The sequence below is a fragment of the Bemisia tabaci genome, chromosome 1 (assembly GCF_918797505.1).
Source record: "Bemisia tabaci chromosome 1, PGI_BMITA_v3".
In the NCBI taxonomy this organism is placed as follows: domain Eukaryota; kingdom Metazoa; phylum Arthropoda; class Insecta; order Hemiptera; family Aleyrodidae; genus Bemisia; species Bemisia tabaci.
The window spans coordinates 66,234,497-66,262,021 of record NC_092793.1 but is presented as its reverse complement, the minus strand read 5'-3'; the positions used below and the strand labels follow the sequence as shown (position 1 = coordinate 66,262,021).

Below are 27,525 nucleotides of genomic sequence, written 5' to 3'. Positions count from 1 at the left end.
TTTATTTTAAGCATGTCTTACTAAAAAGGGTCAATGTCTCGGAGGCGAAATTTTGCATTTGGAATCAACTTTGATCTTATTTTCAGGATTGGCCACCAGAAAAGGTCTGAGTATGAGAGAGATAGCGACATGATTTCCATTCAAAGTTTTACGTGGAAGACAATTCACACAACGGGAAGTTCAGGTATGAGCTCCTGGGCGAGATTTTAACAAGTATTTACAACACAGTTCAAATGAGGGTGAAGTATACAAATGACGTCATCAATTGTATGATCGCCGTTCAACTAATGTACCTTGTAAACACTGATACATTGTTTAGGAGTTGACTTCCAGGATTCTCTTGGTGTGATTATTTTTCCTTGTGAACTTTCGCAGGAAATACATGTTGTTTCTCTTTCAAGAGATAGTGTGGACTTGTTGCTAATTTGCATGACATTAATTTTTGCGTGCGTATTGACTTCTCACAACTCTCGCTTTTACGAATAGACGAATTTTGGTGTTTTAGCTGAATCAGTCAGTTCTTTGCTTAAGATTATACTCCATTTCGAAAATTTTAGCGCTTCCAATAGTCGAGACGGTTCCGACATAACACCAGAACTTGGTCCCCGCGTCATGGTCGCGGCGAGGGCTTTCCCTTTGTCCCACGTAGCGGCGGCACACAGTGGACCCAGTCCTCGGTCGAGGTCGGACATGAATTTTTTCACTACGATTGCAATTTTTTATGTAATATTCGTCAAATTTTCAATTTCAAGGGATGCTCCTGGGAGAAAATTTCACGAGAAAACCAATGAAACCAATTTCAAAACCTTGAAGTTTTGTAATAACGGAGTTATACGCCCCCGAAGTTTTTAAATTTTGTCCGACTTCTCCCATCGACTCGTTCCGTTGTGCGGGGGTCCGTTTGCTTATCCGCGAATTTTCACGCTTTCACCCGCGACGCGACGCGACGTCTTTTCACTTTTGCTTTTAGTCGCGTGATGCGACGCCACGCTCGCCCCGCGCTCATCGCCGGCCGCACTCATTTGCGTGATCCGATCGCTCCTCTTCATGCGCCTCGCGGGTTAGTCCCCCCCCTCCCCCTCAGTCAATATTTTACGAACAATTTACCCCGTGTCCGATATTTGAAGAGTGGAAATGCGAAATATCCTCGGCGTGATTATCCAAGGTATCGGAATCCATGATCAAACGGACCGACTGCGAGCTCAATAGTAACGAACCGAGTCGGTTTTGGAAACATATCGGGTGGGGGGAGTTTCAAATTCGATTTCACGAACAAAGCCCCGTGTACGATGTTTGAATGGAGCTCTTGTGCATTGGGGATTTTCGTTTAAAGTATATTCCCTTCCGTAAAATTCTGCGAGAAGCACGGTGGTGCCACTGGTTTTTTCTGAAACGAACTCCAAAGCTCAAAAATATTCTTAAAGTTGAGACGGTAATGGAGGGGGTATCCGGTATCCCACGCTATCCTCTAAGTCCAACTCTATATCTAGTCGAACTCTCCATGCAAAGGTAGGGAGCAAATACATTAGCAGGGTTGCCGTGTTTCCAGTTTTGGTGTCCCCGAACAAAAAGGCAACCCTGTTAATGTGTTCGCTCCATATCTTTGCATGGAGAGTTTGACTTCATATATAGAGGTGGTCTCTCAAGATACCCTCGGATATCCCCTCTGTTACGGCCTCAACTTGGAGAGCTTCTTTTGAGTTTTGGGGTTTGTTTCATAGAAAACTGGTGATACCATCGTATTCCTCGCAAAATTTTACATTGGAATCGGTACTTAAATCGCAAATACCTGACATATTCAAAAGATACATTGTAGAAATTCGATACGGCAAGGGGGTAGAAGCTATTCTCGTCCTAACCTCCGAACCTAACATGAAAGGGATTCTTGTGGGAGTTTTATCAGAAAGAAGAAAAATTGGTTACCGGAATTAGCATGGTAAACGTGCTCAAAACGTACAGGCAGGTATTTGCCCGTCCGTTAGCGGTAATGGTTCAGTTTTTCTTGACCTCTTTCTGTGCAGTAGTGTGCAGCATTTAACATAAGCACGAGTGGACTGCGTTTAACAGAGAGCAACCAAGCCACATCAGCTATTGCCAAATTTAACTGGGCAGTTTAATTTTTAAGAGAGAACATTTGGACTACAATTTGCAATTTGGACCTATTAATTCTACCTCTGTTTAAAAACAACGTAGATGCCGTTAGTTTCCCTATGCACATAAGTGTTTTTCCAGAAGAGCCAGAATTTATGTTCCACATTACAAAATGCAGTCCATTTGTGCGAATTCCTTAGAAAATTTCAACGAATTTTCTTCGTACTGCGGAGAAAATCCACTGAAATTTGCACAAAAATCCGCACAACCGTTATCATACATAAAATTAAATTGCCCGGTCAAAAATGGCAATAGCTGATGTGGCGTAGGACCTTCCTGTTTAACGCGGTCCAAGTGTGACTTGCCGCCTAAAAAACACTAGGCATCATTAATGCAGCTTCCTCGACAATTGATTCCTGGGATTCAATTGAACCCGGACATGGACAAGCTAGGCATGTAAGGTAAGACCCAGACATGCTAATAGCATCATTCGATTCAGAGCTTCTGCAGCTGCGCTCGTTCGGCCGAACCCGGCCGCGCCGTGGCTAATGGTTTCCAACTCCTGAGCTCTGATCACTCTTTTATGTTTGCAACCGGAGACTCGGGCCTAGGACCCGGACGAGAGATTCATTTCGGATCCGACCTACGCACCGGCTGCCGACGAATTATTGTGAGGATTGCCTGCAATTACAAGTCCATTACGAGTGCCTCTATACGCAAGGTTGCCACGATGAAAAAGGCATCCATTATTGACCCCCCCCCCTTTATTACTTTTTACCTACTGGTGAATTTGCACAAAAATATTTTATATCTTCATTAGAGAGTGCTTAAAGAGCTTAGTTCGCAGTACTTTTCATGGTATGTATCTGAAATGGAAAACTGTAGAGAAATATATTCAAAAATAAGAAAATGTGCCACCTTGTGACGTCATCTGGCTGTATTTCCTACTGAAATACACGTATTTTAGCATAAATTTGTTATTACATACATTTCATAAGTTGTATTTGTATTTGATTTTTGTCATATTTCCTCCAAAAATGGCTCGATTTAGAAACAAAGGATATCCTCGTGCTCAGTTCTCGCAGTAGTTTCATGTTACACATGAAATGTACAAAATTTTGGACATGTGCAAATTCTTCACTGGGGCAAAGATTCGAAACTGGGTGAACGTTCGTAGGTCAAAGAAAGGTACTTTTTGCCCCACCCCCAAACATGTTTAGGGGGTCCCTAGGCAAGTGAAGAATACCGTAATCGAGCTTAAAATGCAATTTTATCAGGACGCATCCCCTCTAATTCATAGATACCTTCCAAATACTTTAATTATTTGCCTTCATGACGAATCAACTTTTTGAAACTTAAAGGTTTGAATGATAACCTGATTTCTTAATAGAATCTAATTGAATAATTAATAAACGGAACCATGAAAACAATGAAGATAAGGCAACACCGCGCGCACGCTCAAACAAGGTGAGCGCACAGCTTGACAAATGGTTCAATTAATATTCCATTTGATTCATCCCATCTCTAATGAAAAGATCCGCGTTGCGCAATGCAAAGCGCACGCTGTATGACTGCGCCACGATGTCGATGCGCAGCGTGTTATTAATATCAAAAAATGAAAAGAACAAAACCTTGCGTAGCAAATGAACCGAGATCTACGGCCGCATGGTAACGTGACTTTGAGCCGACGTAACGTTCCAACTGTGCCGACCATTCCTCAGTGACATGAAAGAGTCTGACGTGGAAGCTTACCTAAAACACACAGAAAAAAAAAAATTGATCAGCGTGAGAAGAGATTTAATAATGAAAACGATCGTTCAAATGAGTAGGAGCGCTGGTTAGCAAAAAATCAAATAATTTTTGTAAAAGCATAAACGATCAATTCACAAACAATTCAGGCAAAAAAAAAAAAAAAAAAAAAAAAAAACCCATATTTCAGAAAAACTGAACCGGATCGGATGTATGACATTTTGAAGTTTGCGATTTAAAAAACCAGGCTCGGACATGGCCATAAGGCCAATCTACTCTATGCTACTAGTTTTAAGCATCGATACGAATGAGACAAACGCAAAAACACACAATGGAAATAAAGCGAAGGAAAGGATGCGCGTTAACGACGGCGCAGAAATACAACTATTCGTACTTGATGGACATCCGTGCTGCATCTGAAAAATTGAAGGCGCGATGAAGCGAAGCGTGGGCTCTAAATGCTCTGCTATATGTATGCTGTCAATAAGGTGTCGCTCGACATTTCCGAACATTTTCCGTCAAAATCTAATATCCGATTTGCTGATCTAAACCGACTAAAATCTTTCACTGAAAATGTTGCCTCGGTGGACTAAAATTTCTTTTCTCCCACACAAAAGGGAGGGTTGAAACGGTGATAGTCCATACTATACGAAAGCCGAATGATAAAACCCCAAAAAACTGGTTCTATCAAAATGTATTGTGTCTTAGCAGAGAACTGCAACGTTCAATGACCGTGAACATACACTGAAAAAAAAGATTGGTAGAATGTACCATTCCTTCACGCTGTATTTCACACATTGTCAATTTAGAGTCAATTCTGCCAGAAGAAAGGTAAACGTCACTATACTGGTGCAGGTAACCATTCCTCTGACAGAATCGACTTAAAGATGGTAGCTAACTTACTATTCCTTCACACTGTGTGAAATACAGCGTGAAGCTGATCCCGATGACGAAATACAGCGAAATACAGCGTGAAGGAATGGTAATTTCTTCCAATCTTCTTTTTTTCAGTGTATTTATCGTTAAAATTAAAAGAAGTAAGTGAACATGTAGTGAAATTTGCTTAGTAGGTAAAACACAGGTTTCAAAAATGATAACGTATAGGAATCTTATTTTTCTTGGTTTTCTCACGAATGATGTACCCTTAAATAAGTCAATGCGCTTACTCGTATAACAAATACAACGCTTCATGCGTTGTACGTCGCGGTACGTCACGACGTCACGACCGCCGTCGTCGCGTCGCTTCACGTCGCCACGTTATGCGTGCAAGATCCGACGTTCCGTTGACGTAATAACGCACCTACAGTCTAAAATGAGCCCTGTCGTTCGATAAACTCCTTGCTAGTGAGGGCTCTCGTGATTACACGATTACGCCTGTACTTCAACATCGGAGCGTCGCGACGCTCCCGACGGGACGCCCGTGACGCGGTCGGTTGCGGCGCACAGGGGATCGAGTCAATTGGAGAGGTCGGACATGAAATTTTCGACTAAAACTGCAAATTTTGGTGTTTCTTTCGTCACATTATGCATCTCAAGAGATGCTTTGGCAAGAAAATTTCACGAGGAAACCGATGAAACCACTTTTAGAACCTCAAAGTTTTGTATAAACGGAGATAAACGCGTTTAAAGTTTTCAAATTTTGTCCGACCTCTCCTATTGACTCGATCCGCTGTGCGGCGAGGCCCTGAGTCCCGAAGCTGCGCAATGCGTCAGCCAGACAGACCGAGCCAGAGAAAAAACGAGGAAACTAATTAATGCGGAAATGAAACCGAAACAAAGTAGTGGTCCACGCACTCGACGCAGTGGATGGATGACGCCATCGTTGCCGCATCTCGACGGTCCGCGCGTTAAAGTAACCAAAAATCATTATTCAAGGTCTGCGCTACTATACACGGAGAACCCAAGGCAAGGGTTGATCCTTAAATGGACCGCGTTAAACAGAAATGAACCAAGCCTCATGAGCTATTGCAAAATTTAAATGGGCATTTTAAATTTTAATATGAAAACGATTGCGCAGATTTTTGTGCAAATTTCAGTGAAAATTCTCCACAGTTTAAAGCAAATTCCTCGAAAATTTCAAAAGAATCTGCACAAACGTTCTCTCGAAAACAATTTAATTGCCCGCATCAATTTGGCAAAAGCTGATTTGGCTTGGTCCCTTTCTGTTAAACTCAGTCCAAATAAAACATCTCTTAAGGAAAACACGGGATACAATCCCGATAAGAAGGTCACTGATGACAAGCCTGCTACAAGAAGGTAAGGAATTCTCCCACATTTAACAGAGAAAAATCTGCTTACGCTGCATGATGAAAGATGACGTCAGAAGAATTGTATTATTTTTCCGTGAATCAGCAACATGGGCGGGAACTTGGCAATGATTGACTGGACATGAGACGCGCGGTGCCGAGAAAAGCGAACGTGATCGAGAGATCGAAAGTCACTTTCGGCTCGTTAATTTGTGGACCGGGAAGATAAATACGCTCCTCTAGACAAATTGTCTTCTTCCTTTATTACAGGGTCCGGGCTCCGTGAAAGTTTACATTCTGCCCGTGCGGGCTTGGAGATAAATTCTGTCGAATTTCTTCTCCGGTCATCAGTCAGTCTGTCTCTCTGCTTCCATCTCCTCCTCCTCCCTCCCATATCTTTAATTACTTAATCTGAGTATGCGCTAACAAAGATCATACTCGCGTTTTCCTAACTACGCAGCATTTCTAATTGTTCCCAGACGAAGGGACTCCAGTTCAAAAAGGCGAAGTTCTTGAAGCGACTTTGGTCGAACTGGGTAGAAAAATCAGATTTTGATATCTGTCCCTGTTTTTGCCAAAATTGATGGATGCTATAAAGGAAAATTTCAATTGGATTGCATTTTGCAAAAAGGAACCAGGAGCATTGCAATGTTGCTAAGATTGTGCAGCTTCTTTTGTCTTGGAAATAAACCAAATTATCCATTGACAATTTCTATTTTACTCGCTGAAAACTGTGAATCTAAGACAAAAATTACCGTGTAGATTGCATATTTTTTTGTGATTCCAGTTATTTTACTGCAAAGGATGAATTTGCCCAATCTTAGCAACATTGCAATGCTCTTGGTTCCTTTTTGCAAAATGCAATCCAATTGATTCTCGCAGTTTTTACAAGATACGACTTACATACAAAGATATCAAAAATTCATACTATAACTAGTACTTGTAGATACAAAGCGACAAGGATGGAGGGTTGAACAGGGAGTACGCGTAAATTAGTTCTAGAGGGTGGGGAATTTGAAACAAGAAAATGTATGTCTTTTCTTTACAATCTTCATTTATTGGTTTTTTCCAGCTCTAAGAGCAGGGAGACTGAATGTTTTAAACCCACGATAGTCGTAGCTCTCCGTGAGGGGGGCGCGCCGCGCTACCACGGCCCCCTGGAAATGACAGCAACTCATTAACCTCTTTTCTGCTCTTTATTTTCCAGGACTCATTTCGCACTTGGTACCCTACGACCCTCCACGCGTCCTTCATAACTGAGATGAACGACACTTGGAATTATCACTCCGTGCGCGCACCGTACCCGCTAGTTCCCTCTTTGTTCTCACGGCACGTAACATAGCAACTACCCCCTAGGGTTCCGTTATGGCGCAATTAACGTTGTGAATCGAACGAGAACCACAATTTTCTCTTAACAGGGTAGATTTACTCAGCCCTCGGCGTGTCGCCCATTACAGGAGGTGTTCGCAAGTAAATGCTTACGAAAAGAGAGAAAGTATCATGTGATGGTTGGTGTTCAAATGGGAAGCACGCATTAGTATCTTATCATTTCATTGTTCAAGAATATAGAATTCGCACCAATCGCACCGAGGGGTAGTTTATAAAATGACGTCAGGCTATTTTTAATGATCTTTGACCCCCGCTTCTCATTTCAGGCACCTCTACTCTCCCCCTTCCGAACGTGTCTGACGTCATTCGTAGATTTCTCCTGATCAATCTGCTGTTACAACTTTTTACAAGTACCAACCCTTCTTAATGGACAAGGTACGAATTTAAGCAATCTGATACATGTTTCTTAACCAGAATTTCACGTAGAGCACGATTCGCACAACGAAAATTACTTAAACCAACTCCTAACAAAGATATTAACGTTTTTATTTCACATTGGTTATGAGGAATTTGAGCTGCCCGCTCACAAGAAACTCAAGGCTCTACGTGAGTCAAATCGCGCACTACAACGGTTTCTGCAAGCCTCTCAATCGAGCAATGTTCATTTCCCACCATGTGTTGTTCAAACTATTAGCAATTTGCTACAGCTGAGCCAAAGCGTCAAGATTGAGGTTGCCAGATTTTTATATCGCAGAGACTGTCATGATAACGTTTAGCGCGCGATGTGAATCACGTTGAGCATTGAGTTTTCATGAGCGGATGGTTTGAATTTACGCATAAAGAATCATAAAATATCTTCGTAAGGAGTTAATTTCGGTAATTTTCGTTGCGCGTATCGTGTTTTACGTGAAATTTTGGTTAAGAAACATGTATTAGAATGCTGAAATTCGTACCTTGTCTAGTGGTCCATTATGCTTGGATTTTAATTTTTTTTCAATTTCACCTAATTTTTAGTTGATGAAGTGCTGAAACAATGCCGCTACGATAGTATTCGCTTCATTTTATTCTGTTTTAATGGTGATCACTAATTCATCTCAGAAATCCCCTCACGGAGAAAAAACTTCGTGCATGGGCCCCGAAGTTGAGGTCATATGGATCTCTGAAGTTTTCTGATCACGCATCCGAAAACTTGAGGTCGAGCTGCCGAAGTTCGGGTCAGACATCGAGGCACTTCGGTATGTACCGGAGTACTTCAGATGTCTGACACGAACTTCGGCTGCTGGACCTCAAGTTTTTAGGTACGTGATCCGAAAACTTCAGATTTCCATATGACCTCAACTTCGGGTCCCTCGCACGAAGTTTTTTTCTCCACGCTGTAACTTTATTTCCGGCTTATTCTTGATTTTATTATTTTCATTTTTATTAATTGTACAATTTATCCTGATTGATTGTCATTACTTTTTTTAGGCATGCAAAATTGCTCGCAAATACACTGACAGTTTCAGTTCAGTTCCTGTTTTCGTTTTAGAAACAAAACTCGTCCTCTTGTAGGGAGACTGAAACTAAGAATGAAGATATACGCAAGATGAAGATATTATACGATAATAAGATGAAGGATAGTAGATAAAGGGTGCATTTAACACATCTGCATGAGGGCAGGACTCATTTGTTAGGCAATGAAGAGAGAGTATGCCTGATAGAGATTCTGACTGAGATATTCGGTGGACGAATGTTACGCATCCTGCTGACCGCGTGGCAAAAGCAGCTCAAGCTCACAACCAGCAATAATTATTAAAATCTGATTGAAAACCACAGCTTTATAATTTCCCTTTTCCTGCGGACACGTGACGCTCTCTCATTGGGTGCACCTCATACACACACCCGGCCCTGACCTGGTTTCCCCTTCAACTCGTTTTACTTTGTATGCCTGCAATTCATTCAACACCTCGGTAAGACCGAACAGCTGTCAGTTAAACTTGAACTTACGGTTCCGGATGTTCCTGATGGAAGGAAACTTGGCGATAGGTTTCGATCTCGATTTTGTACACAGATAAGTTCGAGGAGATACTTCCGTGAAGAGGGACCATGCAGCAACATACAATAAATGTGTACGATTAGTGTGATCTTAGTTCCACGAACTTCAAAATCGAGATATCTTTTATTTGGTGCTACTGCATGAGGTTATTCATGCAATCGAAGTTATCGAACGTACCAAAATGCTATTTGATTCTGTTTTACTTACATAATAAAAGTAATGAATTTCAGGTAACCGAAATCCACCATCAGTATAGTAACAGTAAACATAACTAACAATAAACAAGCATCACCGCGCAATAAGCTGTATGAAGGCATTAAGATCATGGGAATTACATGTTACCGTCACTCTTAGAATCAAAATTATAATAGAGCTTGGAGTATGAGAACTAAGCATTTTAAAGTAAATCATTGTGTAGTGAAGCATTGTGATTTGAGTTCAATGCAACTATTGGCGATGAGCTCCAGTAACCCAAAATGCATAACATGACTGATAGGGGTGGGGGAGAGTCATGACCTTCCAAAAATGATCCCACCTCGATGATAAAGACAACAGTCCATGCAAACCATAAGTAATGGGGAATCGAGCGTTTCTTTTGCCCAACCCGATATCATTAAAAATAAAATTTAAATCATTGTAATGGCAGCCTCACGGCGAGAAAGTTGGATTGGTAATACTGAAACAGAACCCCCCCCCCCCCCCAAAAAAAAAACTAACCAAAACACCGTGCTAGTTAATGGGAGCGTTTCTGCATTTAAATAAACATCTCACTCCAACTGATGATAGGTCAGAGACCGCTACTCAGCTACTTGATGATTACCCCAGAGCAACGATGTCTCATTCCAGCGCGGTTCCCACTAAAGATCAATCCTTAAACGGTGTCGTTAAAACACAGTTACATAAGCTTGAGTGGACAAGCGGATCATTTGAAAGAAGAGCACATGATAATTAGGTGTCCAGCGAGGAGGAGAGGATCATGCATCCGATTGGAACTTGGGACAAGAGGTAAGATCGATCTAGCCATTGATTCATACGTTGCGAAGTTGTTAGATAAATTTATTGTTAGAATGTAAAAGCGATAGTACGAAATTTAATAGTAGAAACCAATACACATCAATATGGTTCTCAGTCGAAATCATTTTTTATTTTAATATCATGATTAGAGATTCTCAGCTCTTTGATTCCATATTCCTAAAAATTGTTTATAACTGCTATTATCCAACTGAGGAAGGCTGCGTTTTCAGCCAAAACGTTTTGGTGGTATTTATGTCAAAATTAGCCTATACTTATCTTTATAACTGCAAACTAAGTTTCTCTACTTTTCAACTGGGTGGGGGCCCCGTCGCCTAATCCCTTTGTTTCAATTCATAACATGTCCTGGCTGGAGTGGCTGGAATATCGAGCATAAGTCCATACGTTTCTCATAATATTGTTGGTATTACCCACGCAATAATGTTGAGACGCGATTTGCAAATAAAGTATCACAATTTGATGACTTGGTATCGAACAACTTTTGAATACTTTTAGTAATAATTTTTAGTCTAGGAATACTTGAGGTTAGGTGTGAAGGAGTAAAATGCTGTAACCTTTTTTTCTTAGAAATGTGGCAGATCTGCTTTGAATGGACGCAATGTGCTATTAAATAAAAGCATTGTGTGATCCTTACGATTAAATACTTAATTAGGGGATCTTGTGCGGACTGAGGGCCAGACAGAGCATTGGGACGATAGACTAACGCAAATGTCGTCGTATTAATTAGCCTGATTGTGAGATTTAAGATGCCAACTAGCAGTCTCTACGTAAAAAATAACCTTTCCAGATTAAAGCATCACTGTCTTTACGTTGAGTGTCTCGAGGTGTTCTCATTCGGTCCAAAAGCTTGGAAAATCACTCAAAATTTTGCAAAGAGCCTTCAAAGTGACGTCAGAATAAATTGAGCGTTAGACGCTGAAAGAAGTTCAATGAAATGTCGTAAATTTTCCAGAAAGTCCGTGTTTCATCAACAGAAATTTGGGAAAGTCAAAATGCTCATACGTCATTCTTCCTCAATGCCAGAGCACAGCACTTGCTTTGCTTTCACATTTGTTCCTGGCGAGAGGGATTGTAAAACGTTTTCCTTGATCTTCCACGAATCACCATAATGACTGGAGCCATCAAGAAGTGCTCATAACTTCGGGGTCCATCCCTCTCGTCCAACGTGGAAAAGCCCGCAACTCCATTCAGGATTCTTAATAAAATAATCGAAATTTTTGAAAAACAGTAAAAGCTGTATTACGACTTTTAAAACTTTTTTAAAAAACTCACGCTTTCACTAATTTGTTATTTTTCGGACGCGTTTAGGCGGCTACCCGGGCCACCATCATGCGCGTGACCGCACCTGAGCGTGAGTTTTTCAAAAAAAGTTTTAAAAGTTCCATTCAGGGTTTTTCATTATCCTTCCACACATAACGCTCTCTTGCGTGAAGACATGATCACCACCACGTTTCCTTCCCTCAATTTTAAGTATTAAAGTATTGGGGCACAGTTATTAAAAAAATTTGAGGGATGATAACTCATTGGTTTTTCAGAGATGAAACATTTTTTCAGGGAAAAACTCAGAACATCTAGAAGTAGTTGAGGAGTTTTTGCTTTGGACGGTAAACCCGATCTAGTCGGGCAAATGTTAACGATTCGTGTGCCGAGGCGCATCCCCTATTCCCCTCTCGCGGTTTAGTCCGACTCAAAGATGAATTAGTCCATGTTAAAACCGAATATATAAATTATCTCATGATCCCAGTTTATAGGCATTCTTATAGAGCTCACGGCTCATCAGTCATAAGAAAATAGACATGCGCATTATCTGATGATCCCCAGAATGTAGGCATTCTTATAGAATTTGTGGCTCATTAGATAATAGACATGTCCATTATCTGATGGTCCCCAGAATGTAGGCATTCTTTTAGAATTCGGGGCTCATTAGATAATGGGCATGCTAGGTTTCACCATGGACCGATTCAAATAGAGACGTGACCGCAATTGATCCGATATGCCCACACCACACACATCATCCCCAAATCTGGCGTGAAAGCAAAAAAAGCCTCTCAATTTTCCGTTCATTTTCGGCACAACTTGGCGCTCTGGAAACCGGCGTCCGGGAAAATCCTAACCTGGGCTTGATGAGAGACGATTTAAATATCTACGTCACTTGCTCTTTCACGCTGGGAGCGTTGTAATTATCACGTTCGTATTAATTGTGGCCCCTCGGCCCCTCCGGGCCCCGGCTTAGGGCTGGTATCCTTTAGGAGTTGGGTTTCTTTCGAAAGCTCTATTGAACCCGCGGTCAGCGTGGCAGAGCAGCTTCAATTGAGCGCCGCGCGCCGCAGTCCTCTAAACCGCCGAGCCACGTCACGCATTAATGGATCTATGATTTAAGGCTTACCAGTTATCCTGGCCAGCACTACTCCGCTTCAAACTTTGAAACTGCTTCATCATCCTCCCCGAGAATGGGATGTTGTCCCGCGTTGCCTCATGGGCGCATTGAAAATCTCAAACTCCCTATAACTTTTACATGATTTTTTCTCTTTTTTAAGAATAAAAATCTCCACTGATATCAAAATCTATTTAAAATGAGCCAAAGTCCGCAAAATAAAGCATAAAATACAACACTGGGACGTTTCGCAATATTCACACCTGCATTTTCAACCAGACATACAAAAAGTACAAATTAAAAATAAACCAATCATGAGTCTCACTGCTAATTTGTTCATTTTGTATGTCTGATTGAAAATGCAGGTGCGAGTACTGCAAAACGTCCCGGTTTTTTATTTTCAGTTTTATTTTGCGTCCTTAGTCCCTTATCAGTTGATTTTGTATTATCGTTTCGGGCCGATTGAGTTGTTTTCTGATAGCAAAAGTGGACACATTAAAAATAACTTATTAGCAGAACTTTGCAGAAAAGTGATATATAGATAGGTCTTCTAATCTCATGCAAAAATCAGCCGAATTTTTGATGGAAATTGCGCAGGTGCATTCTTGTAAAAAGTCGAATTGTTTGAGTCAGTTTTGGATCCTTGGAATAGGATTACGTTCCTTCGTCCGGGAAACTACGAATTATTCTGACACAAAATTGATAAAATTGGATTGCTTTGACGATAAGTAATTATTTTAAAATCGTTTAGAAGAGCTTTGGCAGCAGTGGAACTGAAAACTGTGACGTTGAAAGGAAAAAAGGAAGAAAAAAAACACGCGGTGATGGCTTGGAGCTTGGAGCATGGACGTGGACACGTATGACTATCCGAAGCGACCTGCGGTCACTTTGACGGGCCCGCGCGCACCGAGAATCGGACCTTATTTTCGGTGCTCGAGATCCGAGCTCGGGATCAAGGATTACTTGGATCCGAACATCCTGTTCCCGTCAATGAAAGGGTTGTCATGTCAAGGCTGCCGATATGTTGTAAATGTGAACATCGCTGTAAGAAAAGGAGTTAGGACGCGGCATATACAGACCAGATCGATAATTTGCTCGCTGAAAAGTTGGAGATGAAGCTGGATAAATAGCTGCTCTTTTAACTGTACCGGGGCACATAATGATAGTGTTACCACACGGAGAAAAAACTTCGTGCATGGGACCCGAAGTTGAAGTCATATGGGTCTCTGAAGTTTTCGGATCACGCATCCGAAAACTTGAGGTCCAACTGCCGAAGTTCGGGTAAGTCATCTGAAGCTCTCGATGTGTACCGGAGTACTTCAAATGTGTGGCCTAAATACTTCGGTATATACTGAGGTACTTCAGAAGTCGGACCCGAACTTCGGCAGATGGACCTCAAGTTTTCGGATGCGCGATCCAAAAACTTCAGAGATCCATATGACCTCAACTTCGGGTCCCGAGCACGAAGTTTCCTGAATTTTTAGGGTTGAGTAAAATTCGATGAATTTTTCAGATTTTTCCTGAATTTTCAAGAACTTGTCACCCTCAGCCGATCAAGGAACTAGAGTAAGCGGAATGATGTTACTTCCTCGCATGGCCGGATTTACCTACTTTCCGCCTATGGGCCGCCTGTATTTTGCCGCCCCCTTCTCATTCATTTTGAAACATCAATAAAAACCATCAAGTGAACGTGCCGGAGGGAGAAGGGTGCATAAGACGCGTTCACTCATGTTGGACACATTTTTTGCGTAAGCCCTGTCAACACCACTAGCAAAAGTTCAGTTCCGTAAACCTATCTCTATGAGAACAAGGCCTTTCATTTGTAAGAAATTAACTAAAAAATTAAGAAAGAACAAACATGAATGTGGTTTAATAATTTTGACTTCCGCCGCCGTGCCGCGCTGACCACACTGTGTTAGGTGCAATGCGTGAAGTATTCATGTAGTCTTGTAGGCACTGTGCGTTTCACGCCGCGCCGACCGCTGTTGACCGTACTGTGTTTGGCGCAATGCGTGAAGTATTCATGCAGTCTCGTAGGCGCTAATATGTGTTACATGCCGACCGCCGCGTCGAGGGCTTCTCCTATTCATCTCAAGTCCTCGTCATCATTTCTCTTTGCGCCGCGCCGCTCAAGGCCAAATTACGTGTTCGGTTTCTCTCTTAACTCAACTAATTAAAGGTGCGCAGTCTTTTGTAGCACCGAAATACGACAAAATTAGAAATTAATGAACTCTCAGGAAATGAGAGATTTTGTCACCTTTTATTGTTTGTAATTTTTTTCTGGATCCGATTTTTTTGTACCTGCATTTAAAAAAATTACAAAATTTGCCGCCCCCTAATTTTGCCGCCATGGGCCGCGGCCCATGGTGGCCACTCCCTTAATTCGGCTCTGCTTCCTTGGAGACAAAATAACGCGAGTTAAGTTGAGACAGCGTGGGTTTTAACCGGGACCGTTGACCGTTGACATCGGAGCCGGTATCCGCGAGACGAGGTTTGATGAATGGTGCGTTTCGACATGTTTCAACGTTTCGACGATCCGAATCCCCGCGGTTCGTTGAGCAGGGACCCCAACCCCAACCGCCGCGCCGACGCCACGTCGCACGTCGCGCGGTCCACGGCTTGGATGCTCTCGACTGCCTTCCTCGATCTTTCGGATGTGGTTGCTTGCTCTTGACTCCGGCTTCAGGTAGTCCAAGCGGATAGAGATATCATCGGACACCTGTCTAAGCTTCTGCCTCTTCTTTGCAAGTCTGCCGTGCTAAGGAAGAACGCCGTATAAACATTCGAGAGTTGCCAAATTTCCCTCGATAAAACATGTATTTTGACGTCATTCATGCACATTTCTCTTGAAATTTTCAGGTATTTTAGATTAAATTGCATACGAAATCGTCTGAAAATTTTGGAGAGAAATATTCACAATTTTCCATGCAAATTCGGGATTTATCGAAGGAAATTTGGCAAAGTCTGATGGCTCATACGGTGTTCTTCCTTGGCATGGCAAAATTGGATAAGCGATAAGATGATGGGTAAATAGGATGAGTCTGAGCAGTGGCGGATCCAGATTGAGTTGGAGGGGGGGGGGAATGCATTTCCTGATGTCGAGTGGGGGATCTAGGGGGGACACCCCTCGGGGGTCTCTTTCAGAAACTTTGAACAAAATTGACCCTCCAAGATTGAATTTTGAGCAGTTTCAGCAGATAATTTATTATCATTTGCATCACTTGAAGTTGAAAATCGACGAATAATACATCTTCTAGAGTAATTTTATTTTAAAGCATGGACTATGTATTTATTACTGCGGTGTTGAATGACCTTTGGTGTGGTAAACTTCGGTTACATCATAGTTCTGTCTTGAAACCATTTCAGTAAATATTTAGGAGCATTTTTTCTCTCCCTTTTTCCCCCTTTCTTCCTTCTCTCTTTATTCCTCATGGCGGCATGGATCCGGCACTGGGTCAATGAGTATATCACCATCTCTGAACCGATACTCAAGCGGGCTGTACTTTGTTTTCTGTTATCCAAATTTCCAGAGACTTCTTTGCGGCAACAATCAGGTTTAAATTTAAGGTCTCGAAAAATGTCTATATGGCTTAGAAACGCACCCGCGGCGCTGCTAACACTCAGGGATTACTGCAATCAAAATGTCATGCATTTTTTTGCGAGCGCATTTTTTTTGCATTTTTATTTTTTGTACGTCATGCACAGAGTATGAAGAAGACGAGAAGGAGATGCAAAATATTAGACATCTACAGCACTGATGGGATGACACAACAATATTAGTGACTGTTTAAGCCACCATTAGCGGAAATTCTAACCCTTGCTATATGTAAATATGAGGCACGAGAGGATCCAGTTGTCCAAACAGTTGTCAAAGACACTAACACCGCTATTCAGCTATTTGGCACAAATCCGAATAGAACACCTTCGCACTTTCCACTTCAACTTAAATATTTCGTGCAAATACTCATGCGCAAGTTCTCTTAAAATAGCTCCTATTATCTAAACCGATTTTAGGGTCCACTAAATTACCCAATCAATACAATTATAAAAGTGATTTTGTTGCTTTAAAAGAAAAACTAAAGCTTCAAAGTTACGAGTATAATGCAAAGCTTTACCTCACAAAAACATCTAGTCAGGATGGCCGAGTGGTCTAAGGCGCTGCGTTCAGGTCGCAGTCCACTTCTGTGGGCGTGGGTTCGAATCCCACTTCTGACACTTAATTTTGAAGCAAACGGGGAGGTAGATAAGGGTGAGGTACCGATAGGATGGTGATCGAATTTGATAAGGGCATTATGGAGATTTTGGCGAAAAAAAGACAATTTACTTAAAGTAATAACACGAGATGAGTAGGAATGTCATTACCATGACCATTTTCTTGTTTCAAAAACGTCCGTCATATGTCTTCCTCTTTGTGCGAAAATATCCTAAGCAATTATCAGACTGTCTCTAAAATTGTTTTGCTCTTTTTTATGTTCTAGAAAACCAATGAGGTAATTTGTTTGAAAAATTTCACTCCATTTTCTTCATACTGCTGTTAAAATTTAGTGAATTTAGATGCATTCACCTACAGTTTAGACAACAATAGTGAACAAATACATTGATTAGAGAAAATTGAATTCTAAGGGGAAATTCAGGAAAGGTGCTACTTCTTTGTGGTATCTTACCCAGGTGGCCACGATCTAGTCTGTATCTACTTTCGAAGAAGGTCTGAGAGTGCTTTACATCATGAAGTTGAAATTTTATAGTTTTGTTTTATTAATGTTATTACTTAAAACAAAAAGTACAGGAGTAACAAATATTCCTAATTCTATTTGTTCATACATCAATTTTCAATCTGGAAAATTGATGTACACTAAAATCTTGCACTTGAAGCAGTGTTTAATATTTTATTAGAAAAGTCTTGTAAGATGGTACGGTCGTAGGGAATTCTGAAACCATACAATGCAAATAATTATAATCGGTCTTATTTCCGAGGATAATTGACCACCAATCCGAACGATTCAAATGCGATTTTTTTGCAATGATCTCAATGTTCTGTAACAGAAGGGCATTGCTTTATCTCGTGTTGTTGGAACTTTAAACCATCAATGTTAAAGTCAAGACAAAGGTCTAAGGATACAACGCACGAGGTTTGAATAATTGTTGCAGCGACAAAGACCTTGACAGAACGAGGCGGGGTGCGGGTGGATGTTGTGGCGTAGAGACAGGATAAATGCATCTTTATCTGATTGGAAAATTAAAGCATGCGGCATGCAGCAACTTGTGACAATTCCAATGTAACTAAATATCATCGGGAAAAACAGAGCTACACGATGCCCAGGAAAAAAAACAATCCAAATTCCAATGATTCTGTGCGAGATGGTTGCCAAGCGCTGAAAGATGTTGCCACAATCTGCAAAGAAGATTTCATTCCGAACTCTGATAGCATTAGATGATGGTAAGCGAGGAGGGAGTAATACCCTCTTTGATGCCTAACAAGAGGACAAATTGATGCCTCACCAAAATATATCTCATACTCTAGAACATTATGCGGAAATCGTTCCCGCATTTTTAAGATCCGAACTACGAAAATTCTGATATTATTTTCTGAGAACTTAAAAAATGCAACTGAGAGGTAGAGAGCACAGCACACACAGACAACATTAGTAGATTTTGAAACAACTTTGCTCAAAATAAAGATCAGTGAAAATTATACACACTCATGTTTGCAAGAGCGTTTCTTAACTTTTTTAGACATGGAAACAGCAATTGACCTTGTCAACTTCATGATCGAAAACAACCATCAGAAGTGAGACAGTATTACTGGATGACACCACACTGGAAAAAAAAACACATTGGATCTAGAGTCCAGATTCTTGAAAACAGTGACAAGAAAAAGGACTCTTGATTAAAGCTCAGATTTAAGCTTAAATCAAAAGGAAATCCGCTCAAATTAAGGGGCTTGGTTCTTGATTTAAGCTTAAATCTGATTGAATCAAGAGTCCTTTTTCTTGTCAATGTTTTCAAGAGTCTGGACTCTATATCCAATGTGTTTTTTTTCCAGTGCACTAAAAAACTATAAAAACGCACCCCCGTAAAATATGTGGCAAATGTGACGAAAAAATAAGAAAAAAGTGCAATGCTAAGCGAGGAAATAATTAGGGTTAAACGACCTTTTCTTGATATTTAAGTGCAGGTTTAACCGAAGCTGGAGCGTTTCTATCTACACGGCAAGGCAACGGCCGAGTAGAGGCTTTATCTATGAATCTACAAGGTAGCAAAGGTCGGGTGCGTTAAATTACACGCGGTATCGTAGCGAGCGTGGTCGGACTGGTTGAATTTATTATTTGACTTTTCATTTTTTCAAATTCTTGTTTCCACCGTCCGCGTACGATCTGAGAGAACCGCATCGGGATCGGGTGTGGCGCGGTATAGGACTAGCCAAGGAGAAGGGTCTTCGGCATAGATGTCAAATTATTTTTTTCCCCACCAATTTTAAGCGGCCCTTGGGGCTATTCCCGAGCTGACTTCGAACCCCTCACGTTAGACCAAGCACCCAGGGACTCGTACTTGAGATCAGTAGAATCCCATTGCCTGATCGGGAATCGATCCCAGGACCTCCTGATCTTCAGCGGGCAGATTATTGAAATTTATAGACAAAACTACAGACAGAGAAGACAAAAGGAGTATAGAGCTATCCTATTGGTTGAAAAGGGTGGTTCTAATAGACTAAGGGGATGAATGAGGGACTAACTATCGGGTCTCTCGTTGGTTGCCGTTAGTTAGTCTATTACCTACCTCCTTTGTCCATTGCAACCACCCGCTTCCACCAATTGGATCCCTCCATATCTTGTTTGTCCTCTTTGTCTATTGCTTTGTCTATCAATTTCAATAAACAGCCCGCAGGTCAGTTTAACCATTGCACTGGATACCGACAATCAGATGGACTGATTTGGTGACTGCGTTATTCGATAGAATATCGAACTCAGTGGTTCAAACCAAAACAAATACATAACCTTATGTACAAATTCCGTGTGAGTTAATAAACTGTGTTAATTCATTACAATTTATAGTTATTGACAAGTCATAAATCAATTAAGGACTCCTTCAAAAAAAGAAAATCCGATTACAAGAAACACAAGACGCATTTTATCAGCATGGCGCGAAAAGGTGACAAGGTGCTGTGTTTGAACCATGACATGGCGTAGCCATTAGATCAGTCACTGGCCGTAACTTTTCTCATCAGCAGCTGAATGGATTGGACGTATCAATGACTGACTATCTGTTGCGTACTTCCTACGTGAGCCACTAGGCGAAGGTTCCCGCTCAATCTTCGGGGATACAACTATTTTAACCTGTAGGAGCTGACGTTGCCTATATGTCGAAAGGAAGGCGGATGAGACCGCGAACTCTGGCGAGATGGAATTTTCGAGCTTTTTCCCGGACCCGCCGCTACAAATTAAACAAGAATTATAATTGAGTGAGTCCGATAGCCATGTTGGCTGATTTCCCATATAGAAAATTATTGTCTTTCGCTTCTGGATGGTTGTCGACAAGCTACAGTCCTCTTGGCAACGAGGTGATGTGAAGCATTGGTTTAAATCTTGACACGCAGGTCGCGCCACGGTATAATACCCCGTCCGTTTCCCGCGGTGGTGCGCTTGCGCTGAGCCGCATTGAATGCACCATCCCGGAGCGCAGTTTCGTGCAGCGGTACCGGGCCGCCGCACAGTGGATCCAGTCGATGGGAGAGGTCGGACAAAATTTGGAAACTTTAAACGCTCATGACTCCACTTATGCCAAACTTAGAGGTTCTAGCAGTGATTTTATTGGTTTCCTCATGACATTTTCTTATGGAAACACCCCTTAAAATTTAAAATGTGACGGAATAAACATCAAAATTTGCAGTTTTAGTCAAAAATTCAATGTTCGACCTCTCTGACTGACTCGATCCACCGTGCGGCGCGGTGGAGGAGACCGCCCGCCCCGCCTGACCGCCTCCGCTTATTAGCCGGGTGCATAAATCCGCCGAAACGACAACATTGGGTCGAACTGATCACGAACTGCCCCCCCCCCCCCCCCCCCCCGAGAATGATCCCCTGGAGACCCGGGTCTCGGTACGACGGAGCAATAATTGACCTCCATTGCCAGCTTGGCCAGGGACTTCGTTTCGCAAGGGTCCGCGTTTGCGACTCTCCGGAAAGTTATGAGAAGAAGAAAGTAAAGAAGTCTTCACGGAGAAAAAACTTCGGCAAGAGCGAAAGAAAGGTGAAACTTCGAAATCTGGTAAGCGCCATCGAGCTTTCAATCATCAGGGAATGAATGACAAAGCTATGGACAAATATGACAAAAGATATATGGAGGGCTCCTATTGGTGGAAGTGGGTTGTTGTAATGGACAAATGAGGCAGGTTATGGAGTAACTAAAGCAACCCACGAGAGACCCTATAGTTCATCCATCATTTACCCCATTAGTCCATAAGAACCACCCTTTCAACCAATAAGATCGCTTTATACTCCTTATGTCTTCTTTGTCTATCGATTTCAACAATCAGCCCGCTGGATGCTAGACGGACGGTATGAACTCAACATTGCAGGATGCCCAAAAGATTGAAATAAAACCAATAAACATTCTCTAAAAGGGGCGTCCATATATTACGGTACGCTCTATGGAGGAAGGGGGTGAAGGAGACCGTTACGCTATTTTGTTTTTACGTGTTAAAGAATAGGGACTTACGTCAGAAAAGCGTTACGAGGGGGAGGAGGGAGAAGTCAAAGTGCCGAAAAGTTGCACTGCAACTAGATCTTTTCAACTTACAAAGTTGAAAAAGAGAGTGATAAGGTTGCAGCACAAATCCTTCCGGGGGACTCAAGCTCTGACAACATGGTGAAATTTCAGACTAGGCGATCCATTTCAGTGGATTTGGATAGTTTGACAACACAGTAACTGGGGATGTAGGCCGGGAGAGCGCGGGACAGTCGGGACACTTGAGTCGGCCATAAATCATGAGCGACGATGGATGCACAAGCATACATTTTTCACGGGGAAATTTGCTACTATTATTGCACGTTGCTCGCCCAGTCCGGTCCGGAGCAGCGCACCGGCTCATAAACTTAATCTCAACAATTAATGACCCTTGCACATGATAATATCGACCCAGAGACCCTCCTGCTCCCACAAAGCTATCCCCTAAGCTCCCAACATCGGACGCTCTGATTTGACTCGCATCTTCCGCTCCCTGCTACACATAGTTCCCCAGAACAGGCTTGCTATATGGAAAAAATGCATAGATTTGTCGAGTCGGAGATATTTTTTTTTCGTCCAATAGAAATTTCAACTAGTAGTTTTCCAACGCAAATTATCGTTGAATCAAGAGGGCCTCTCCTTGTTTCAAACGGTATGGCTGTTATTTTTAAACAGACGTCCTGCCACTTAAAAGAGATATCCGGTTGAATTGAGGAGAATTGGACTGCATTTTGCAAGTGGGCACTATAAGATTTCTGGCATCCGTAAAAAAGCTTTAAGTGCATAGGAACACTAATGGCGTAAATGTCGTTTTGAAACGGACACTGAGCCAGAAATTGTAGTTCCAAATTGCGAAATATAGTCCAATTATACTCTGGCTTGTTACCTAATCCAGGATTTGATATTGAACTATATAAGTATTCCCATAGTAACTTTCAGCAAAAGAGGTGTTTTGTTCCCTAGATCGAAAGAGCTCAAGACATAGCCTTTGAGACTGAAAAAAGAAGCTCGAGTTGTCGTAGTAAAAAAACTTCTCTAAAGAAAAAAAAAATACTAATGTCGTCATAAGGACCGACAGCCCATGGTTTCAACCACCACGAGTCGACATAGCCAATTTAACATGGCTGCCTAACAATTTTATTTAGAATTTACTCACGATACTTCGTAGAGATCTGCTTGGAGTTTCATTTCTTAAAATAGAGTGAAAAAGATTACAACACGTCAGTTTCATACCTGGAACAAAAATAAATAAAAAATATTTAGTATTGAGGGCGATAACCACAACCTATTCTGCAGTTAAATGACTTCAGAAATTTTCAATCCATGAACTTTTTACAAAAAACCTTCCCTACATTTTGATCTTTACAATGACAAGAATGATCACAAGATCCTCCTTGGATGAAGAAAACAATTACACAATTTAAACAACACCCGTTACTACTTGAGATGTTTTAAATTTCTACTCCTGGATTCTAAACCTTTGATTATAAGTGGAGGATGCCCCGTTTGTTAAAAACGATGCATGTCGGCAGCTCGTTGACATTCATGGAATGCCGCGAGCCATCGCTCCCCCTCCCCCCCACCGTCCGTCCGCGGTCGGGTAACACATTACCCCCTTCTCTGGTACCCTTCCCCCCTGGAGGAAGATCCGAACGGAAGTGCGAATGAACACGGACAGAAAACACAGCAACACGCTGACGACAATGAGACAATGACATGTAAAACAATGGATAAACGCTGAGACCACCCTGCACCCGCGGTGGATCTCATACTATCACATGTACATAGTTGCCGCTCTCAGAGAATACGAGTATCTTTCCCCCTTTTTTTTCGAGATATTGTATTTCTTAATATTAGGAATACGGAATTCAATGTCTGTAAATCCACTGAAAAACGAATCAATCATAATTTCATTGACTTTCGCACTAAGAACTAATTACTAATGAACGGTTTCCTAATTCATCGTAAGGCGGATTCGTTCCCTGATTGCATTTACTCTCAGGTACAAATGTTGGAAGACTGTCTCGCCAGATATGCGTGGCGGCAGTGCATGGCAGTTCAAGTGACTGAGAAAATCTAGAATCTGTGGTAAGGCATGCTTTGCGATAAATCGATTGATCGTCCGTGTAAACCTATGGAAAAGTATTGATGAACAGGGTGTTTACAGCGAACACCTTAATAATCGATTAGTTACCGCAGCTTCAAATGGAGAAATATCGATAGATCGAAAAGCACGCCACGCCACTGTCTGGAATGTGTCATCTCCCACCGACGCGACACAAAAATTCGAGTGTTTTGAGAATTTAAAACTCTTAAAAATTAGGGACAAAAAACCTTTTCTTAACATTAATTTGTTTCTCGGTCGAGAAAGAAAATACTCCGATACGTTCCTGGGTACTGATTAGTTAATTAAGGGTGGCAAGACGTGATTTTTGAAACGCTCCTTACGACAAAACTTTAGGGAGCCGTCCCCGTCCCCCGTCCTTACATTACTTGACGCTCTAAGGGGGACGGGGTGTCGAGGAGAGCGTTACGCCATTTTGTTTTTACGTGTTGAAGGATAGGAACCTACGCCAAAAAGCGTTACAAGGGGGAGAGGAGCGATCAAAAATGCCGGAAAAATTCGTTACGTAATTTTGAGACGACCCCGAAGACTTGATTAAAATTTTTGATCTTCCCATGTAAATGGTGCCGTCATCCTAATTAATTAAGAAAACCATCATTCATTTGATTTGTCATTCACTCCCCGTTTCAGCCACGCAAGCAACAATTGAAACATTAACAGAAAGAAACGCGGGAGGGGATTAACATTTGAAAGCACTGCTCAACGACACAAGTGAAGCGTTCTTAAAAAGCGCGCATGCATGTGCATGACGTTGGAGCGATGGAAACTGCGCTGAAGTTCCGTGATAAATGCCACGATTCCTCTAAAACCACACTTTCTTCCAATGAAAGGCCCTGGAGCTTTTTACTGTAATTACTATAAATACTTGTCGAGAGGGAAAAACTGAGCACCAATCAACCTCGATCCGAGATTTATCGTAGAATTAGTTCACTACTCATTAAGAGAAAGTAAAAAATTGAGCCACCGCACTGAAGAAACGATAATTCCTGTGGCGTGATCCGTACCGTGCTATCGAGCAGCGGTGAGGACAAAAGACTGATTTGCAACGGCTTTCTCTGTAATTAGCGATTCCTGCCTCACACTGACTGATTGCATACTTCTATGTCGAATGAAAACGTTAGATACGTTTTATTTAATTACATTTTTCGGGTGTTTTAACGAAAATTAAGATATTTATCATCTATGAAAGTTCCAAATAAAAAAGGAAAATGAGATTGACCGTGCAGACTTCTTTCATGCTATATAAACTCCCTACAGCAGCGGCGAGTTGGTTGTGATTCAACGTAATAATCAACGTATAAATGTGACATTGGGTGCAGAAAAGGCATTTCTTGGTTGCGGTGTTTCAGAATCGCCACTGCTTTTCATTTTGGAGAATCCTGATGAAATCCTCGACTTTTGACTGCAAAATCCTGATTTCATAATTTTTTCAAATCCTGATTTTTTGCGGAGAAAAATTGGCGAATGTAACTTCACAAAAATAGCTCAATAAAAAATCCGATCGGACCGCCGACTTTTCCTCAAATCCTGATGAAATCGGGATTAAATCCTGGTTGACCTCAAATCCGGGCAGAATCGGGAAAATCCAAATGCTAGACACTCTGACTAATTTATATTTTAGAAAGGAAACTATTGGGTGAATATTCTGAAATTTTTAGTTTTCAACATTGTAAATTCATAAAGAAATTCAGTCAAAGTATAAACGAATTCCATGCATTTACTTTAATTATAAAGAATGAAACGTTAACGGAGATTCTGAGACACCGCAACTGAGAAATGCCCTTTCTGCACCCAGCGCTTCAAATTTCCTTAACCCAAATCTGACGAACTCGCGCCTTACAATTCCTGACAATTGTCAACTGAAAATACTTTCGAAGTCGATAGAAAGAGAATCGGTAGGGGGGAAAAAAACGCAAAGAAGAATCATAATGGGAAAGAGATGAGTAATAATAATAAGGAGAACAGACAGAAAGGAGGGCGAGGAAGAAGCACGAAAAGAGGAAGGAGAGAGGAAGAAGAATGACAGAATGTCTTCCCTCATCATCTTTGTCCTCCCTGTCTCCTTTACTTAATATCTGCCTCCTCCTCTTCTTCTTCCTATTACTTTTATTCCTCGGCTTTTAATCTCAATTCTAAAACCAAGACTCGGGTGCGGAAGACCTAAGTCAGTCCGACAAGGATGTTATAAGAGAAAAATGAGTTTTTTGATCTTATTCTCGAATACGGTACAACGTAAAAGCGCGGCATCTTTCCTAAACGTGCATTTAAGTCCCTACGAATAAAGTGAGACGGATGGGACAATCCACGACTTAGGGTCGTATTCATAGTCGCTCCTTAAACGTTAAGGCCTCCTCAAGCCATAAAAGTTACATTAGTTAAGGAGGCCCTAAAATTTAAAGAACGACTATGAATGCAACCCTAAAAGAAAGCAGGGCACCATTAAAGTCGGGGCAAGAGAATCCATTGCAATATGCCTCAAATGACCATGACATAAAATTTAGGCTATTTTCCGCCTTGATGGGGCAGCAGTAATAGGTGTAGATGGTAAATCGCAGTGAGCGGCATTTCGCGAAAAGTTAAAAGAGGATAGACATGCCTGGATTTTGTGAAATGACATAAAGCAATACACACCCGAATTCAAGTCTGTTGCCGATGCAAAATGCTAATTCCAGAATTTTCGAGAGATGCCCGTGCTCCAACCTCTCTATAATTCAAAATGTATAAGAAAAACCTACCGAAAAATTGAAAATCCAGCCGGGGAGAATATTGTTTAATCCAAAGATGGGTCTTTTTAATATACGACCATCGTGCTAGCGAATTCATGCGTGAAACATGCCATCTTTACAATGTTGAGGGGACAATCTTGGATTATTATGATACCAACATGTTCCAGCATGATGGGTAAATGTAGCAATTTATCGACAAACTGACAACTTCCAGCACCGCCTAATTGCAAGTAAGTAAGGCCAGCGAGCGATGCGAGATTCTGTGGGAGACTTTTATAGATCGATTCATTTCAAATTGGCACGGATAATTTGCATTTTCGCGTCTCGACTCCGGGATGACCTTCTCAGTTCACTCGATTCCTCCCAGAGCCCCCCCCCCCTCCACCTCTCTCGCCGGGATTCTTGTGAGCAATGCACTTGACCTTGATAACGGATATTGCACCATTCGGACGAGCGCTCTCTAGTTCGTTACACGTTCCGCTTTCAATTAGAATTTCACAATAGCTGTGCGCACCATGAAAAAAGTTGTAGGGGAGGGGGCTAGGGGGCACAGGGGGAAAAATCACGTAGCGCAGCAAGTGCAAACAACGTGAGATTTTCACTAAAACTCACTGTATTCACAGCTTGGTGAGGTGGTGTTTTATTTCTTCCCTTGGCGAAGTCTGCGCTTCTACCACCTTTTGACAAACCTAATCTTAATTTATTTGAACTGATTTTTCGGTGGTAATGCACTGACTGTATATTCAGGCGACGATAAAACTACTTCATGTCTTGAACCTTCGAAATTATTATTTTCACAGGTAGATCACGGCACTAATCGAGGAGGGAATAATTATGTGACTTTCTCCAATCATTTTTTTTTTTGCAATTTAAGCTCAATTTAGCGTTCACTATTTATCTGTTCACATTTATGAGCCATTACTCTCCATTTGACTTTAGTGCAACCTTAAAAAAGTCCGGGACGCCGCCGAATAACGTCATCCTCATTTACTTACGAAATTGTTTTTCTTCACGGAAAAAACGAGTTTAGGGCTGGTACCTGCGCGGAAGGCACAGGCCCTAACCGGGTGGGTAAAATTGCTTAGGGGCAGGCC

The 27,525-nt window shown here is 41.7% G+C and overlaps 1 protein-coding gene and 1 non-coding gene across 2 annotated transcripts in view; one reads left to right on the top strand and one right to left on the bottom strand.

Moving 5' to 3' along the window:
* The window catches only part of LOC109034587 (uncharacterized), a 450,911-nt gene that overhangs the window by 73,994 nt on the left and 349,392 nt on the right, over window positions 1–27,525 (bottom strand). The gene's annotated exons all lie outside the window — the stretch shown is intronic.
* Window positions 16,988–17,071, top strand: TRNAL-CAG (transfer RNA leucine (anticodon CAG)). The gene has a single exon. It is a non-coding gene; the product is annotated as a tRNA-Leu (tRNA).